This window comes from Nycticebus coucang, chromosome 8 (assembly GCF_027406575.1).
Source record: "Nycticebus coucang isolate mNycCou1 chromosome 8, mNycCou1.pri, whole genome shotgun sequence".
Taxonomy (NCBI): Eukaryota; Metazoa; Chordata; class Mammalia; order Primates; family Lorisidae; genus Nycticebus; species Nycticebus coucang.
The window spans coordinates 71184526-71201839 of NC_069787.1; the positions used below are offsets into that span (position 1 = coordinate 71184526).

The following is a 17314-nucleotide window of genomic DNA, read 5'->3' on the forward strand; positions in this document are numbered from 1 at the left end:
AAGCAGATTCAGGCAATAATTCAATAAATACCCATATTATTAGTTTACTGTAAATCAGTCAAGCACAGGAAAGACAGCCATTTGGCTCATCCCCAGGATCTAACACGTAATTCCTAGATTACAACAAAAAATGTATTCAATAAATGACTGCTGAATGAATCAACCAATGAACAAAGCCCAAGCAAAAGGTGACTGGGAAGCTCCAAGTATAGTTCGACTATCATGATTTAGATAGTAAAGACAATGAATTAGCAAATGATTAAGTTTGCCCCAAGTGACCAGTATCCAGGGATTAGAGAACATTGGTTTGACTAAAATCTCTACATAAAGAGAAGAAAGTCACAAAGAAAATAATATATAGCAACACATTCATGTGAAATATGGATTACTTCAATTATATTTAAACAGGACAATAAAATTTCCTAAGGCATTATGAATACTCACAGTGTGTCAAGTGTAGCACACACATGGACATTATATAAATGTGACAGTTTCCACTGATGTGAGTTTACAAGTTATGCAATGTGAATTGTTCTGGTTACACCACTGGGATATAGTCAAAAAGGAACAATAGTGATAGAGACCTGGTTTCTGCTTGTCCTCTGAGTGACCTCAGGTATGTCCCTGAATGTCTCTATTAGTTTCCTAATCTACCAAAAGTTAGAAATAACAATTTTCCTATGACAAGGTAAGTAGTTGGGACTAAACAGAGTGAAACCCCTTTAGAACTGTCAACAACTATAGAAGTGTAAGTTTTTTTATGATAGCTGTTATAAATATCATCACTGGTAATATTTTTACTCCATGTGAAGAGCTTGTTCTGTCTAAATCATTTGTATATATTTTCTGACTTTTACTCCTTGACATAAGATTTAAAACAGGCTTCAATTTCAATGTCACAAATGTCTTTAATTGTTTAAACCTAATAAGGCTTATTCTTATATGTAGTCTAGTATATTTATTTAATCCTTTAAACAACCTTATGAAGTGAGTTGTGTTGCATCTCAAACTTAAAGGTGAAGAAACTAAAACACTAAAAAGTAATGTGGCCAAGATCTCATATCCAGTAATGACAACAAAAATAACAACAAATGTTCACGTGGTGGTTACCCTGTGCCAGCACTGTCCTAAGTGCTCTCCATACATTGCCCAATATATAGTTCTAAGAAATCTATAGGTGGCTGCCATTATTGTCCCTATTTTACAAATAAGGAGTGTGACAACTAAAGAGGTTAAGTCATTTGCTCTGGTAACACAGCTGGTACATGATAGAGCAGGGATTTGAAGTTAGGCAGAGCTATTAATCCTATACAGTACTAACTCTCCTTTATTGGTAACATTTAGCCAGCTCTCTATTCACCTATCTTCAGGGGTGTCCAACCTTTCTTCTTTTCTGCCACACATTGGAGTTGTCTTGGGCCACACATTAAATACACAAACTCTAACAAAAGCCAATAAACAAAAGAAAAAGTCCGTGCATAGTGCACACTTTTTGCACTATCCAATACAACAATGAGCAAAGAGTGCTTGATAATCTGCATGTAGCCCATGGGCTGAAGGTTAGACTCCCCTGTTAGACAAATGTTTACCCCTTTAATAAGCAAATATGGCTTTACATATACGCCTTTCAAATTCATTAAAAATTTCCTGTCTTTGGCAAAGTACACTACATTCCCGATGGCTCAGGGTCAATGTTATAGCTGCTGTGCTTTATCTGTCCTGCTTGTAGTTAGTTCTTAATTTAATTTTTATAAGAAGACTCTTCAAAGTCTCTTTTCTGAATATAAGCAAACTGATTACCATATGATCACTCTGACTTTGCTGAATGCTTTGATGCTAGAACCTATATCTATTATAACTAGTACTAAAACAAGACTTAATAAACTCTGAGTGGATGCCAACTCCATGGACTTAAGTACATACATGTCCTTTCTTACTCCTAAGGTTTAGCTGACATGAGGGGACATCTGATCTATAGGTAAGTATAAGGGGTGATTTTACTAAATGAAAAATCATGCTCATGTTCTTTTTTGCATGACACATGTCAGGCATATACATGAGCATATTGAAAGTTCACTTTTCTCTGAAATATCCAATTTTTCAAAAATGTAAGGCTCGTTCCCAAATCTAAGCCACACATCCCATCCCCAAGCTGACACTTTCTATCCCTTCATCCTGCCTTTTTTCTTTTTCTTTTTTTTTTGTAGAGACAGTCTCACTTTACTGCCTTCAGTAGGGTGCCATGATGTCACAGGACTCACAGCAACCTCTAGCTCTTGGGCTTCAGCGATTCTCCTGCCTCAGCCTCCTGAGCAGCTGGGACTACAGGCGCCCGCCACAACGCCTGGCTATTTTTTGGTTGCAGTTCAGCCGGGGCTGGGTTTGAACCTGCCACCCTCAGTATATGGGGCCGGCACCCTACTCACTGAGCCACAGGCGCCACCCCATCCTGCCTTTTTTCAAAACCTGTTTACTTATCTCTCTCCCCCACGTAGAACACAAATAGCTAACACTTACATGGCACTTCCTATGTACCTACCACTGTTCTAAGAAATCTGTCTACATCAATGCATGTAATGTTCACAACCACTCCATTTTACAGGTGAAGAAACTGAAGCAAAAAAGATCAAGTAACTTGCCAGAGGTCCCCCATCTAGCAGTGATGGAGCTAGTATTTCACCCCAGGAAATCTGGCTCAACCGTCTAGGTTCTATGGACTCTGTCTACCACCCCTGAGAAATGTCCTAAGGAAACAGTGCCTTTGTTTTTCTTCACTGATGAAAGGCCAATGCCTCATTTTGCTGACTATCTGAATGAACTTCTAGCTTCTCTCTGCCTACCCAAGTGCTCAGTTCAGTTCACTCTGACTTCAGCCTCAAAGTTTGACTGAGTCGGACAGGCAGAAGAACATTCTGGGCCCTTCCTTCATCTCCTAAATACTTTCCTGGTTGTATTCGCTCTCTCTCTTTTTTTTTTTTTTTTTTTTTTTTTGTGATTTTTGGCTGGGGCTGGGTTTGAACTGGCCACCTCCGGCATATGGGACTGGTGCCCTACTCCTTGAGCCACAGGCACCACCTGTATTCTCTTTTGACTCGCACTCATCCAGCAAGGAACCCTGGGTCCAGTAAATGATCAATAAATACACAGTATAATGATAAGGCTGTGTCCCAGAAATTGCACTTGATTAAAAAGGGCTGGGCGGGCGGCGCCGGTGGCTCAGTCGGTAAGGCGCCAGCCCCATATACCAAGGGTGGCGGGTTCAAATCTCGCCCTGGCTGAACTGCAAACCAAAAAATAGCTGGGCGTTGTGGCAGGCGCCTGTAGTCCCAGCTACGTGGGAGGCTGAGGCAAGAGAATCACTTAAGCCCAGGAGTTGGAGGTTGCTGTGAGCTGTGTGAGGCCACGGCACTCTGCGGAGGGCCATAAACTGAGACTCTGTCTCTACAAAAAAAATAAAAATAAAAAAAATAAAATAAAAAGGGCTGGGCATGGTGGCTCAGGCCTGCAATACTAGTGCTCTTGGAAGCTGAGGTGGGTGGATCGCTTGAGCTCAAAGTTCAAGACCAGCCTGATGAATTTTGGTAGATTCGTCTCTACTAAAAATAGAAAAACTATCCAGGCAGAGTGGCACATGCCTAAGGTTGCTGTGAGCTATGATGTCATGGCACTCTACCCAGAGCGACAGAGTGAAATTCTGTCTTAAAAAAAAAAATAAAAAGATTAATAAAGAAACTAATTAGAGGCTAAGTCACGGGTCCTCGCAGGCCACATGCAGCCTGCCGAGGACATTTATCCGGCCCGCCAGGTGTTTTTGCCACAGCTGCCTGTCCTGCTTAGGAGCCAACTTATCCCGGGCCGCAGTGCGCATGTGTGGAATGTGTGCCAACTCTCTGACTCCGCTCCTTCTCTCTGTCTCTCCCAACCCTCCTTCTCTCTGTCTCTCCCCGCCTGGTGTTTTTGCCATCCTGCTTAGCAGCCCATCGTCCCGACCCGCAGTGCGCATGTCTGGAATGTGCCCCACACTCTGTTGACTCCCCTCCTACTCTCTGTCTCTCAACTCCTCCTCTCAGTCTCTGGTGTAATCAGAGGATTACATTAGGTTGCCTGTGCAGAGACTGCTGCTGCCTAAGGACCGAGGTAAGAACAAGTTAGGGTTTGTTTGTTTGTTTGTTTTTTAAGTTAGAAGGTCTATTTTTTTTTTTATTTTGCAGTTAGTAGGGCCTTTTTTTGTGGTTAAGGGGGGCTTTTTTTTTTCTGAAGTTAGGAGGTCTTTTTTTGCAGATAAGGGGTGCCTTTTATTGAAGTTAGAAGAGCCTTTTTTTGAAGTTAGGACAGCCTTTTTTTTTTTGAAGTTAGGAGAGCTTTTTTTTTTAAGTTGGTTAGTTGGTTGGGGGTGGTTTCTAGCAGGGTTGCATCACAGTGATAACGCAAATAGTCTGTGCTCAGTGCTAATGCAAATGGTCAGAGCTCAGAGGTAGTGCAAATAGTCAGTGCTCGGTGGTAATGATAATTGTAAGTGCTCAGTGTTAATGCAAATTGTTAGCCCTCAGTTATTAATGCAAATTGTCAGCGGTCAGTGTTAATGCAAATGGTCAGTGCTCAGTGTTATCACAAATGGTCAGTGGTCAGTGTTAATGCAAATGGTCAGTGTTCAGTGTTATCGCATGGGGGCTCCAAACTGGTAATCTGCCTAGGACCCCATGGGAACTTAATCTGGCTCTGCAGAAAACCGAGGAGTAGGAAACGCAATTTAATTGACAGTAAGTGCATTTATATTCTGATTGCTATTCAGTTGGGTATGATGTTGAATGTTGTGTGCTGTGTAAGCCCCAGTTCACACTGCTGCGATCTCTGAGCAGTGCGAGTTCAGCCATATGCTTGTATGGCTGAACTTGCATTAGATTCAGAAGAAAAAAAGGCATATGTGCCTTCTTTTTTCCTGCAGTGGAATCTGATCGCATGAGTGAGAAGACCCATGCGATCAGATTCCTGTGCCAGTTCACAGATCACAGTGCGTTTCACACAGAGTAGTGTGAACTGGAAAGGTGGTGGAGGAACTGGCTCTGTAATCGTGCCTGTTCCCGCACTGCACCAGTGTGAGCCTGAGGTAAAAGCGGAGTTCCACCATATGGGCACTGGCGAGGCTGAAATGATGTGGACTGGCAAGGCTGCATTGATGGGCACTGATCAGACTGCATTGATGGGCAGTGCAGTCTATATGTCTCTGTGTGGGCAAAGTTATTGCTGGCATATTGTTTTTGGAGCACTGTATATATACATATATATATATATATATATATATATATATATATATATGTATATGTATTTTACTAATAGCAATTTGGAATCCCTAGGATACAATGATATCAAGAAAGAGAAAAATTGACTCGGAGTGTAGGATATTCAAAGAACAGTGGACTTATGATTACTTTTTCATGCAGTACAAGGAAAGAGCTGTGTGTTTGATATGCCAGAATATAGTGTCTGTGTTCAAAGAATACAATTTGTGTCCACACTATCAAACTCAACATAAAGATAAATATGATTGTTTGGTTGGAGAAGTGAGAAAAGATAAAATATTAAAACTGAAATATACATTGACAACTCAGCAAAATACTTGTGTGAAGCAGAAACAGCTAAATGCTTCATCACTGAGAGCAAGTTTTCAAGTTGCCAAGCTAATAGCGTGTACTGGCAGACCATTCGTGGAGGGAGAATTTGTTAAAGAATGCCTTCTTTCTATTGCCAAAGAGATGTGTCCAGAGAAGGCTGATTTATTTAGTACACTGAGTCTTTCAGGACCCTCAATTACACGAAGGATCGAAGAAACGGGAGACAATTTGCATCAGCATTTGCAAAACTCCACATAAAACTTTCCTACCTTTTCCTTGGCACTCGATGAAAGTAATGATGTTCGTGATTCTGCATAACTTTTAATTTTTATTCGTGGGATGAATGACTATTTCAAAGTCATGGAAGAGCTTTCTGCAGTGCAAAGCATCAAAGGAACAACTACAGGAGAGGATTTTTATGAAAAGTTTTGCCAAACTGTGAATAGTTTGGAGCTGGCCTGGGCAAAACTAGCCAGTGTGACAGCTGATGGTGCTCCTAGCATGGTGGGGTCTAAGAAAGGAGTAATTGTTCACATTAACCAAGAGATGGACAAACATAACCATTCTCATCCAATAGCCATACACTGCCTCATCCACCAACAAATGCTGTGTAGTAAATCACTGAAGTGGGACTCTTATGAAAACTGTGATATCTTGTGTTAACTTCATTAGAGCTAATGCACTAAACCACAGCCAATTTCAAGAATTTCTGTCTGAGCTAAATGTTGCCTATGAAGATGTTCCGTATCACACAGAAGTCCATTGGCTGAGTCGAGGGAGAGTTTTGAAACATTTCTATGACTTACTTCCACAGATTACAGCTTTTCTGCTTTCAAAAAACAAAGAAGTACCAGAGCTCAATGATGCAGAATGGAAATGGCACCTTGCCTTTCTGATAGATGTAACAGAGCTACTCAACAGTTTCAATGTGCAACTTCAAGGAAAGGGGAAGCTCATCTGTGATACACAATCACATGTGAAAGCATTTGAAGTAAAATTAGGCCTCCTCATCAAACAAGTGAAGGAGGAAAATTTCTGCCATCTCCCCACAACTCAAAATCTGTTAGCGGAAAATCCATTGGTTGCATTCCCAAATAAAACATGTGTGGATTCACTGAGAAAGTTGCAAAAGGAGTTCCAATTTAGATTTAAAGAGCTTCATCTTCTTGAACAGGACATACAGCTTTTCCGTAACCCATTTTCTATTGACATTGAAAATGTGGTTACGATTTACCAAATGGAACTGGCTGAAGTGAAGAATTGTGACGCTCTGAAAGACACATTCAAGTCAAGCAGCCTTCCTAATTTCTATGCATCTCTCCCCTCTGAGACATAGCCTAATCTCAGGAACCATGCACTCAAAATGGCAACCATCTTTGGCAGCACTTATGTCTGTAAACAGACTTTTTTCAGAATGAAACATCTGAAATCTCCAACCAGATCTAGACTAACTGATGCACACTTGCATCATTTGTTACGACTAGCAGTGACAAATATGGAACCGAACATTGACCATCTCATTAACCAAAAGCAGGCCCATAGTTCGCATTGAAATACTGGTAAGTTTGTTGATTTAACTTTACTTGTTCCTCATTTTAAATATTGTATTTGTTCCCGTTTTGCTTTTTTACTTCAAAATAAGATATGTACAGTGTGCATAGAAATTTGTTCATAGTTTTTTTTTTTAAACTACAGTCGGGCCCTCCAATGGTCGGAGGGACAGTGAACTGGCCCCTGTTTAAAAAGTTTGAGGACCCCTGGGCTAAGTAATTTGTTAAGGACCACAGAGCTAAAGTGCTATAGTGCTACAACCCACCTAATGTGTGACTTCTAAGCTTAGTTTTTGCAAATAATGCTGTACTCTCTCTCACGCTCCCCCTTTTTCTCCCCTTTTAAACTTAAGCCACATAATAACAACTTCCATGACAATGACTATGGAATGAAATATATAGACTGTGCATTGAAATCCACAATTTTGAAATTAAAGTAAACCCTGTAAATTGAACAGTCAGCTTTTATAAACAAAAATTTCACTGGCCAGAAGTTATTTCTGGCTTTTCTAGAACTAATAAGGATGCCATAAAAAAATAACTTCTAATTTTATTTATTAATTTATTTTTTTCTGAAACAGAGTCTCACTATGTCACTCTTGGTAGAGTGCCATGGCATCACAGCTCACAGCAACGTCAAACTCTTGGGCTTAAGTGATTCTCTTGCCCCAGCCTGGAAAGTAGTTGGGCCTACAGGCGCCTGCCACAATGCCTGGCTATTTGTTGTTGTTGTTGTCGTCACTGTTGTAAAGCAGGCCCGGGCCTGGTTCGAATTCACCAGCCCCAGTGCATGTGGCTGGCACCCTAACCACTGAGTAACTGTGCTGAGCCTAACTTCTAATTTTAGAGATTCACTCATCTAACAAGTTATTTGTTGAACACCTGCTACATGCCTTGTACTGAGCTGGCTGCTAGAATTACAATAATGGTAAGACAAACATGGCCTCTGCCCTCTTGGTCATATTGTGTCTCTCATAGAGTCTAGAGGAAGAAGCAGAAAAGTAATCAGGCAACACACAAAGAATGGGGAGGGAGAGCAGGGCTAGGGAGGGTGAAAAAAAGGAGCCCGTGCTAGGCGGTGAGCAACAGGTGAGATAACCACACACAGGAGAGACGGTAGCATGTTCCGGGAACAAACAAAAAAGAATTGCTGATAGAAGGCCCAACTAAGGATTAGATTAGGGTAATGGAAAATCTTTGCAGGTCTTTAAGCAGGAAAGGGAAATACTCTTATATACTTTTTTAAAAGACCAGTCTAACAATGTTGAGGGAAATGGATTAGACAGGACCAGAGCAGAATAGAGATGGTGATATGGGAACTGGTTCAACATCTATTAAGAAGGTATAGCCTTGATAGTCGGAGATGCAGATGCAGAGAAAGAGCAGGTAAGTGTCAAGGAGGTCGCCCAGAGTGTGGGTTTTGAATGAACGGTAGTGCCTAAAATAGAGAATCCAAGGCTGGGTGCGGTGGCTCACGCTTATAATCCCAGCACTCTGGAAACCGAGGAGGGCGGATTGCCTGAGCTCACAAGTTGAAAACCAGTCTAAGCAAGAGCCAGACCCCCGTCCCTAAAAATAGCCAGATGTTGTGACCCGCGCGTGTAGTCCCAGCTACTCGGGAGGCTGAGGTAAGAGAATCACTTGAACCCAGGAGTTGGAGATTGCTGTAAACTATCACACCGGGGCACTCTACCAAGGGCGACAAAGTGAGACACTGCCTCAAAAAAAAAAAAAGATATTTCAAGGGCAGTAGCCCTCAGGTGGGGGGTTGCATTTAGGATTGCACATGTGTACAGTTAACTAGCGGTTAGATTTTGGCTTCTGGTGCTTAGCGGTGCAGGCCAGGCCCAAGGTGGAAGGCTTTCTAGGTATCAACGGACAGTGCTTGAAGGTGAGGAAGTGGAAGGGCTCACTCAGGTGGAGCAGGAAAGCAGAGGAACCAATCAGAGCTGCACCATCAAGGGGAAGCAGAAAAGCGACGCTCACAGAGATTAAGAACTAGACTCCAGAGGCGTCGAGCAGATTGAAAGGAACACGCTCAGGCTCCGTTTAACGAGGCTCGGTTTAAATTTCATGGAAATGGAAGCGCCATCAAACATCACTGGAGGCAACTTTCCCACCATCCATCGGTGCAACACAAACCCATTTGTTTTGAGGAGACTGGCTCAGGCAAGTGACTCATTCCCCAGGACAGCCTGCATTCTCCGGGCCGCTCCGCAGGGAGCTGGGGGCATCTCCCCGGGGACCCTGCCTCAAACCTCGCGCCGACACCGCGCAGTAAGGCTCCCGCCCCACTCACCGCGCCGGAGGGATGGTCCCTCCTTCAAACCAATCTCCAAATCGTCCTTCTCATCCTCGCTGCTCTATTACCCGCTGCTCCAGATCCGGGGTCCCGTCCAGTCTCAGCCCGTCCCGCCCTCCCTGCAGCCCACTCCCAGTCCCCTCAACCTTGGGGGAGCCCCGGCCAGCTGCACCGTCGGTTTTTCAATCAAATCCTCCTTCAGGCTACCAACCGGCGCTGCCTGAACCAATGCCGACACTTCTTTCTCTGACCCGCCGAGACACCTCAGCCAATAGGGAACAGCCATGCTGCTAAGTGCACAGCACCTAACGACAGATGACGCCTGCGGCAGTTGCCATAGCAACCAAAGAACCAGCTGGGTCCCGCCCACCCGCAACCAGTAGGCGAGACAGTGCCTTAAGGTTGCACCGCAGCCACTTGGCCTGGCCATACAGCTATCACAGGTCTCCTAAAGGCCGTCAAAGTTTTCTGGACTTGGTGTGCCTAGTCTTCGGTGGGAAAGGGAAGCTTCATCCTGGAGTATTTAATTTCAAGAACTGCAAAAGGCTAAAAATTAAATCAGTTCTCTTTCAAAGCAAAGATTTAACTTAATAAGGAATCAATGCAACATGCTAAATACTTTTCATATGGTAAACATGAGGCACACTGTATGAGGCTGTGAAAATAAGAGTGAGCTGGCTGGGATTCAAGAGATTTGCATGGTAGTGCACCTTTTGTAAAATTCTTAAGTTTCTTTAAAAATTGTGAATTGCTTTAAAGCATTAAAATAGTTGACATGGGAGCTTTAAAAAAATTCTAAATACCGAATTTATTGAGTACTGAATTTTGTGCTGGCACGATTCCAAATTCGTTCCTCATATTAATTTCTTCTACTCTTCACAACATCAACTGGTAGTCATTATTTTTTTTATCATAGAGTTGTGGAGGCCCATTAAGTTTCCTAAGTAGCACCACATGGCAGAGCTAGTGATGGAGTCCAGAGCTCAAGTCTTAATCACAATTATGGTCTCATATCAATGTCTTCTAGACAGTGACCTATATAATCCCATCTTAATATCATTCTAAATGCCCATTTGTGTTTCAGCACTGGTGATTATATCTCCCAAAACTTGATTTTAAATGAATACTGTGAACCCTTCCCTGCTGTTCCTCTACTTTGAAAAGTAGGCCCAATAGGATAACAATGCTTGGATTTATGTAATTGAAAGCATTTTTCTCAATTAAAAAAGTAAAAGCCTATTTCAGAAAGATAAAAAGTGAGATGAAAAACCAAACTCAGGTGAATGTAACAGGAACTAATTAGATTTCAGAGAACATAAAACCATCAGGATTAATATTAGCAATCAAAAATCAAAAAGGTGATGGGGACAGAAAGACATCGAGTTGAGGAAGTATTCTATACATACCTTCTAAATAGTAAGCAGTAAGGCTATTGAATTTCTAATCTTCATCAGACTAGCAACCAAGATTCCCATCTTTTTCTCAGCAAAAATGTCTAATGTTTGAGCTGTCTGTGAAGGGGCAGATGCAAGTGATATGAATGACAACACCCACTCTAGCAGAGGTGCACTATAATCTGCAAATGCTAAGTCTATATTGTACTGTGTAATGTGACAATGAGAGAGGATACCCAAGAAGGGTGAGGTCTAAAAGAACAGGTCTTCTTAAGGAGACCACAAGGATACACATGCAGGGTCCTCTCCACGGTGACTCAGCTCTTGGGAATTTGTAAACTTAACTTCCTGAAACTTGGAAATTTCCAAGTTCTGTGAAATCCTGTAGTTCTGTAGGGGTGGGAATAGCATCTCCCGCTTGATTCAAACTGGCCAATGAGAAGGGTACCTGTGGGGTGGAACTTTTTGACTGTCAATAAAAAGGGAAAGACCAAGGCAGTCAGGGAGCACGGCCATCTGGAATTCTTCTATGCCATAAGCTCCCGGCTGGTGAATAAAGCCCTTCCTCTTATAAATGTGGTGTTTGGGTGCTCTTTCTCTCCGTTGGACCTTGTTTTTCTGCTACATTTTTGGTTCCCTGACGGGGAAGCCAGATCACCCCTGGAGAGAACATGCACCTGGTAGTTGCCGCCAATCCTCTGGACACCCACATGGGGGCCCCTGATCGGCCTGGGTGACGTGAACCACTGGGCACGCCAGGGAGGCAGCTTGGCCTCCCTGTGTGGATGCCTCAACTGGGCTGAGAAAGGACCCCGTCGGCGGGTCTTCAAGGAGTCAAACACGGGGAGGAACTGGCATGCAGTAACGGGTACCTACTCAGGGAGACGTCTAAGGCAAGGTATGATCAATCTGGGGCTCCCACTACAGTTTTAGTGGAAGAGGAGCCTGATCAACTCCTTGGGCATTAGATCACCAGCAGGTCTGTTGAGAGGTGTGTGAGAGTGTGTGGCTGTGGTGTGACTGAGAACTGCGAGGGTGGAGTTGGGCCTCCCTTCACAGGGCCTAGGGGAGTGTTGGTTCGCCTCCTATGGCTAAGTGGCAGCTCGAGTGGGAAATCGAGGTGCGCAGGTTAAGAAGTGAGTTGGAATTGTGTGCGTGTGAGTGCTTTGAGAATGACTGAGAATGACAATAGGTGGGGTTTCACCCCCGGCCCCCATTCATGGGGTGAAACTTATGTGTGAATGTGCCCTTCTTCCTTGTTCCAACTTTGCCCCCTGGCTATTCTGAGAGAAACTGGAAGTTCCAGGTTTTCTGCTTTCTGTCTTTGGTGGCGGCCACGTGGCCATGTGGGACTTGGGAGAAAATGAAAAGACATTAGAATGTTGTTGTAGTTTTGTTACTGGAATTTCTTCAGTGAGTGTTTGGTCTCAGGAATTTGAGAATTGAGACCTAGGGCCACAGATAAGTGATAAAATGGCATTTTGTTGGACTGAGGGACATGCAGAGAGAGTGGAGAGTGCCAGAGCTATTGGTAGAGGGGTCGTGCCTTGGAAAGTGTTGTGGTTCAGGCAGTTCAGTGAGCTCTGGTTGGCCCTTGAAAATCTGGGGAAGAGTGTAAATCTCGTGCTGCACAAGGCTGTACCATATAAGCAACAGGTGTCCAAGGTGAGCAGCCTCTGGAAGGTGGAAGGAGGCCCAGATTGGAGGTTTCCTGCATAAGTCCTTTTTCTAGGGGTAAACAATTGGCCCTGAGAGATATTTCGGCCAGGACTTGGTAGATGGAAAAATACCTTTACAAACTAAAGGAGTGTTCTAGCAAATGAATAAATGCAGGGCCACCTTGGACAAGGCTATTAGGTCTTTGCTGCAGATTTGTCTGGGGAAGGGATTAGGGTGTGTGCTACTTAGAGTGGAGCCATCCAAAAGATTTCGGGCTGCTTCGTCCATGACCTTGCTGAGGCTCAGAGGGTTTGTGCCTGGAGATGGGAGTCTGATGTCTAAGCTCACCTGATCCTGAAGAATGGGGGTTCCCTGTCCAGCCCTGAGGGGGAAAATCCTATATCAATGTTACATCTTATAAATGTCTCCCATTTGTAAAATGTAATAATTTGGTTGTTTAAATTATTGGGGAAATGGAATCTTTGTCAAAGGTTAAGATTCTTGCCTTTTAAACCTTCTAGTTATCAGTTTGGCTGAGTGAATGGGTGACTTCATGGTAAACTGGGATCCTGTTTTGTGGGAAGTGAGTTTTTGAGAGTAAGAGAAAAATAGTTTAAAAGGAGGAAAAAGAGGCTGTGGTCCACCTGTATTTAGATCCCAGACTTGTCTATACTGTCAACTCATAAAATGACACGTAATTGTTTTACTAAATTGATCTGTTAAATGGGACTAAGAGACTGACCAAAAAGTATAGAATTATATACAGTAATTATATTTACTCTGAAGCCTTAAGACTCAACAAAGGTCGCCTGTTGGCTACAATGGAAAAACTTGTGCAGTATTAAATGTTATCTAGAATTTTCCAGTAAATTATGTAACTGTAACACTGCATCCTACTCTGCTGAATCTGCTGCCAGCAGAAGCCAAATGGCCCACTTGTCTGGACTTAAAAGATGTCTTTTTCAGTATAAGACTGGCTCTGGGAAGCCAGAGGCTATTTGCTTTCCAGTGGGAGAGACCAGACATGGAAACAGTACCCATGGACCAGGTTGCCACAGGGATTCAAAACAACCACGATTTTTGGAGAAGGGCTGGCTCGTGACCTCCAGAAATTCCCAGCTGAGGAATTAAAATGTGTGCTGTTCCAATGTTATTGACCTTTCAGGACACCCTACCCAAGAGGGCTGCGCCCAAGGCATGGACTGTCTTTTATGACGTCTAGAGGTAGGTGGCTATAAAGTATCCAAACGAAGGCCCAGATTTGCCAGCAGCAAGTACTTTATCTAAGATTTACTATCCAGCAGGGGTAGAGGTATCTAGGCATGAAATAGAGGCAGGTCATTAATCACCTCCTCAGCCCCACGAGCCAAAAGCAGGGTTGGAAATTCTTAGGCCCGGTTGGCTTCTGTCGTCTTTGTATCTCCAACTTTGCTGTCGTAGCTAAACCCTTGTATGAGGCAACGAAAGGAGAGGAGGGAGAGCCCTTGGAGTAGGGAGAACAGGAACATGCCTTCTCTCAGCTAAAGATGAGGCTGATGGCTGCACCTGCATTGGGACTGCCAGACTTGGCCAAGCCCTTTACTCTGTATGTCTCAGAGAGAGATAAAATGGCTGGGGTTGTGTTAATCCAGCTGGTTGGGTCCTGGCCAAGGCCTGTAGCCTACCTGTCTAAGCAGTTGGATGGAGTGGCAAAAGGATGGCCACCCTGCTTATGTGCTCTAGCTGCTACTGCTCTCCTTGTGCAAGAAGCTGATAAGCTGACTCTAGGGCAGGATCTCAGAGTGAAAGTACTGCATTCTGCGGTCAATTTAATGGATACTAAGGGACATTTTTGGCTCTCTAATGCAACACTCTAAACCAAGCCATGCTCCTTCCAGTCAGTGGAAGAGAGACTGAGCATGACCGTACGGAAGTTATAGATAATGTGTACTCTAGCAGACCTGACTTGCGTTACCAGCCCTGGACAGATGCAGACTGGGACTTGTATGGAAGCAGTTACGTGACGGTGCAAGGTGAGCAGCGGGCTGGGTATGCAGTGGTCACCTTAACAGAGACTATGAAGGCTAAGCCCCTACCTCGAAGGACATTGACTCAGAAGGCTGAGTTAATTGCCTTGACTGGAGCCTTAGAACTAAGTCAAGGGAAAAATTTGAATGCTTTTCTGACTCTTAAAGTATGCAGGACATTGTACAAGGAGAAGGGACTATTAAATTCTGGGGGAAAAAAAAAGACATTAAGTATCAGCAGGAGATAACTTAAGTTGCTAGAGGCAGTATGGAAACCCCCAAAAGTGGCAGTTATGCACTGTCGTGGACATCAAAGAGATGCTTCCACCATTGCTAAAGGGAACACCAGAGCTGACACTGAGGCAAAGAGGGCTGCCTCCCAGCCACACCAGGTATCACCAGTGGCTCCCCTCACCCCTATCTACTTCCGGGAGAAGGAATGGTTGTCAGCGGAGGGGAACCAGGAAGCAGAGGGAGGATGAATAAAGATGCCAGATAGACGAGTAGCAGTCCCCCAGATTCTAAGACCCACTGTGGTGACAGGAGTATTTGATGAAGTTGCTGGGCCAGTACTTCTACATCTCCCACCTGGCAGCCCTGGCCAAAATTGTCAGTCTATAGTGTGTCACCTGCAGCCAGTTCAATGCGTGCCAAGAATCAGCGCCCAGGAATCCAGTCATATAGAGCAACGCCCTTCGAGGACTTCCAGGTAGACTTTACTAAAATGCCCAGGTTTAGAGGGAACAAGTACTGGCTGGTGATGGTCTTTCAGACTTGGAATAGGTAAAAGCCTTCCCCACCAGGAAAAAAGGACTCCTGAAGTAGTAAAGTATTGCCCAGAGAAATCGTCCCATTGTTTAGGTTGTCACTCTGTTTTAAATTTGACAATGGGCTACCTTTCATAACAGAACTAGTGCAAATAATAAGCTAAAGCTTTGAATAATTTATAGGCCTCAAAGCTTAGACAGGGTAAAATGCATGAACAGGACCATAAGAGCAGAAATTGGTAAACTCTGCCAGGAAGCAATGCTTAACTGGATGCAGGCCTTGCCACTGGTGTTGTTCAAAGAGGCCTCTGTCAATTCTCTGCAATTTAGCAGGAACTCCTAAAAGAACTGGGAAAGACTGAACTGAATAGACAAAAACCCTAGAAAGAGTAACAAGGAAAATCTCCACTGGGGTAATTAACTGTGTTCTGTTTAATCTTTTGTGTCTGTACATCTTTTCTCTCTGGAAGATCAAGGGGACCAAGTCTAGGTCTGGAATCAGAACGTGGTCCCCCTGAAACCAAGGCAGAAAGGACTTTACACCATCATTCTGACCACACACACAGCAGTGAAGGTGGAAAGAATCCTCACCTGGAGTCATCACAGATGGCTGAATGGGGCTTCACTGCCCCTTGGAAAGTAAAGGTAACTTTTAAGACAATCAACATGCCCTGCTCCAGCCACATACTGGGAGCTGGCTGGTCAACACACGGCTGAAGCCTGAAGAAACTCCTCGAGGGACTTGTCTTAATTGGACTTTCAATTTTGGGAAAAGGGGGGAAATGTCACAAGGAAAAGTAAAAACTCGTATGTATATTAGCCCACCATCATGGTACTATTACGGCCTGAGTAGAGAACCCAAGAAGAGTCACAGTCCCTAAAAACTCAGTGCTGAAAAGTAATTAATATTGGCACCTGCAGAAACAAGCTGATATTGAGACCCCAAATTAAAATATATTGGGAGTCTCAAAAGGGAGGAATGAGAGAAGATAGCTGAGAAGGGTGAGGTCTAGAAGAACAGGTCTTCTCAAGGAGACCACAAGGATACACATGCAGGGTCCTCTCCACGGTGACTCAGCTCTTGGAAATTTGTAAACTTAACTTCCTGAAACTTGGAAATTTCCAAGTTCTGTGAAATCCTGTAGTTCTGTAGGGGTGGGAATAACATCTCTCCCTTGATTCAAACTGGCCAATGAGAAGGGTACCTGTGGGGTGGAACTTTTTGATTGTCAATAAAAAGGGAAAGACCAAAGCAGTCGAGGAGCGAGGCCATTTGGAATTCCGTAAGCTCCCGGCTGGTGAATAAAGCCCTTCCTCTTATAAACGTGGTCTTTGGGTGCTCTTTCTCTCTGCTGGGCCTTGTTTTCCTGCAACAATAAAAGTATGTAAGACTGCAATGGGATCCTGCAGCAAACTTATACAGCTTATGCAGCAGGACTGTGAAGACCTAAAACTCACTCTATTTCTGTTTTCTAATACCCTGTTCACTATATCCTGAAATGAATAATACATAGGTAACATTAACAGTATAATGTCCAAACTATAGCATATAAGAATAAAGGTAACTCACAAATGCACTGAAATACATATTCAGGATAGCCACAACAAAAAAACAAAACCACTTCCCAAAATTTCTAAAATGCCTCTAGTGTAGGGCAAGAAAAGGATATTTAAATCTCACACACACACTTTGAGTGGAGGGGATGAGAGTGGTCTTGTAGACTGAGAGCAGAAGGCTGACTAAATTTTGAAATATTGGCAGAATTTAAATTAGGCTTTAAAAGAATAACAGAGAAGCGTAAAGGAGGGTTTCCCAAACAACAGACATGTTTTCATGAAAAGCACAGAGGTAGGAATGCAAGGTAAACCAGGGGAAAAACTGATACTCAAGAAATCAGATATGCCTCAATTAGCGCAAACAAAAAGTGAGAAATTTACTATTTTCCTTTCCTCTTTCTTCCTCTCTTCCAAAATACTTCTCAAAGTTCTGTAACTGGAATTGTAAGTAGACAAAAATATATTTT

General features: G+C 43.4%; 1 protein-coding gene across 1 annotated transcript in view; it reads right to left on the reverse strand.

The window, feature by feature from the left end:
- The window catches only part of NEK10 (NIMA related kinase 10), a 250365-nt gene extending 240699 nt beyond the window's left edge, over positions 1–9666 (reverse strand). The window contains exon 1 of the mRNA XM_053600397.1: positions 9462–9666. The gene's annotated coding sequence lies outside the window, so the exon portion shown is untranslated. The remainder of the gene's footprint in view (positions 1–9461) is intronic.
- Positions 9667–17314: the final 7648 nt, after the last annotated feature.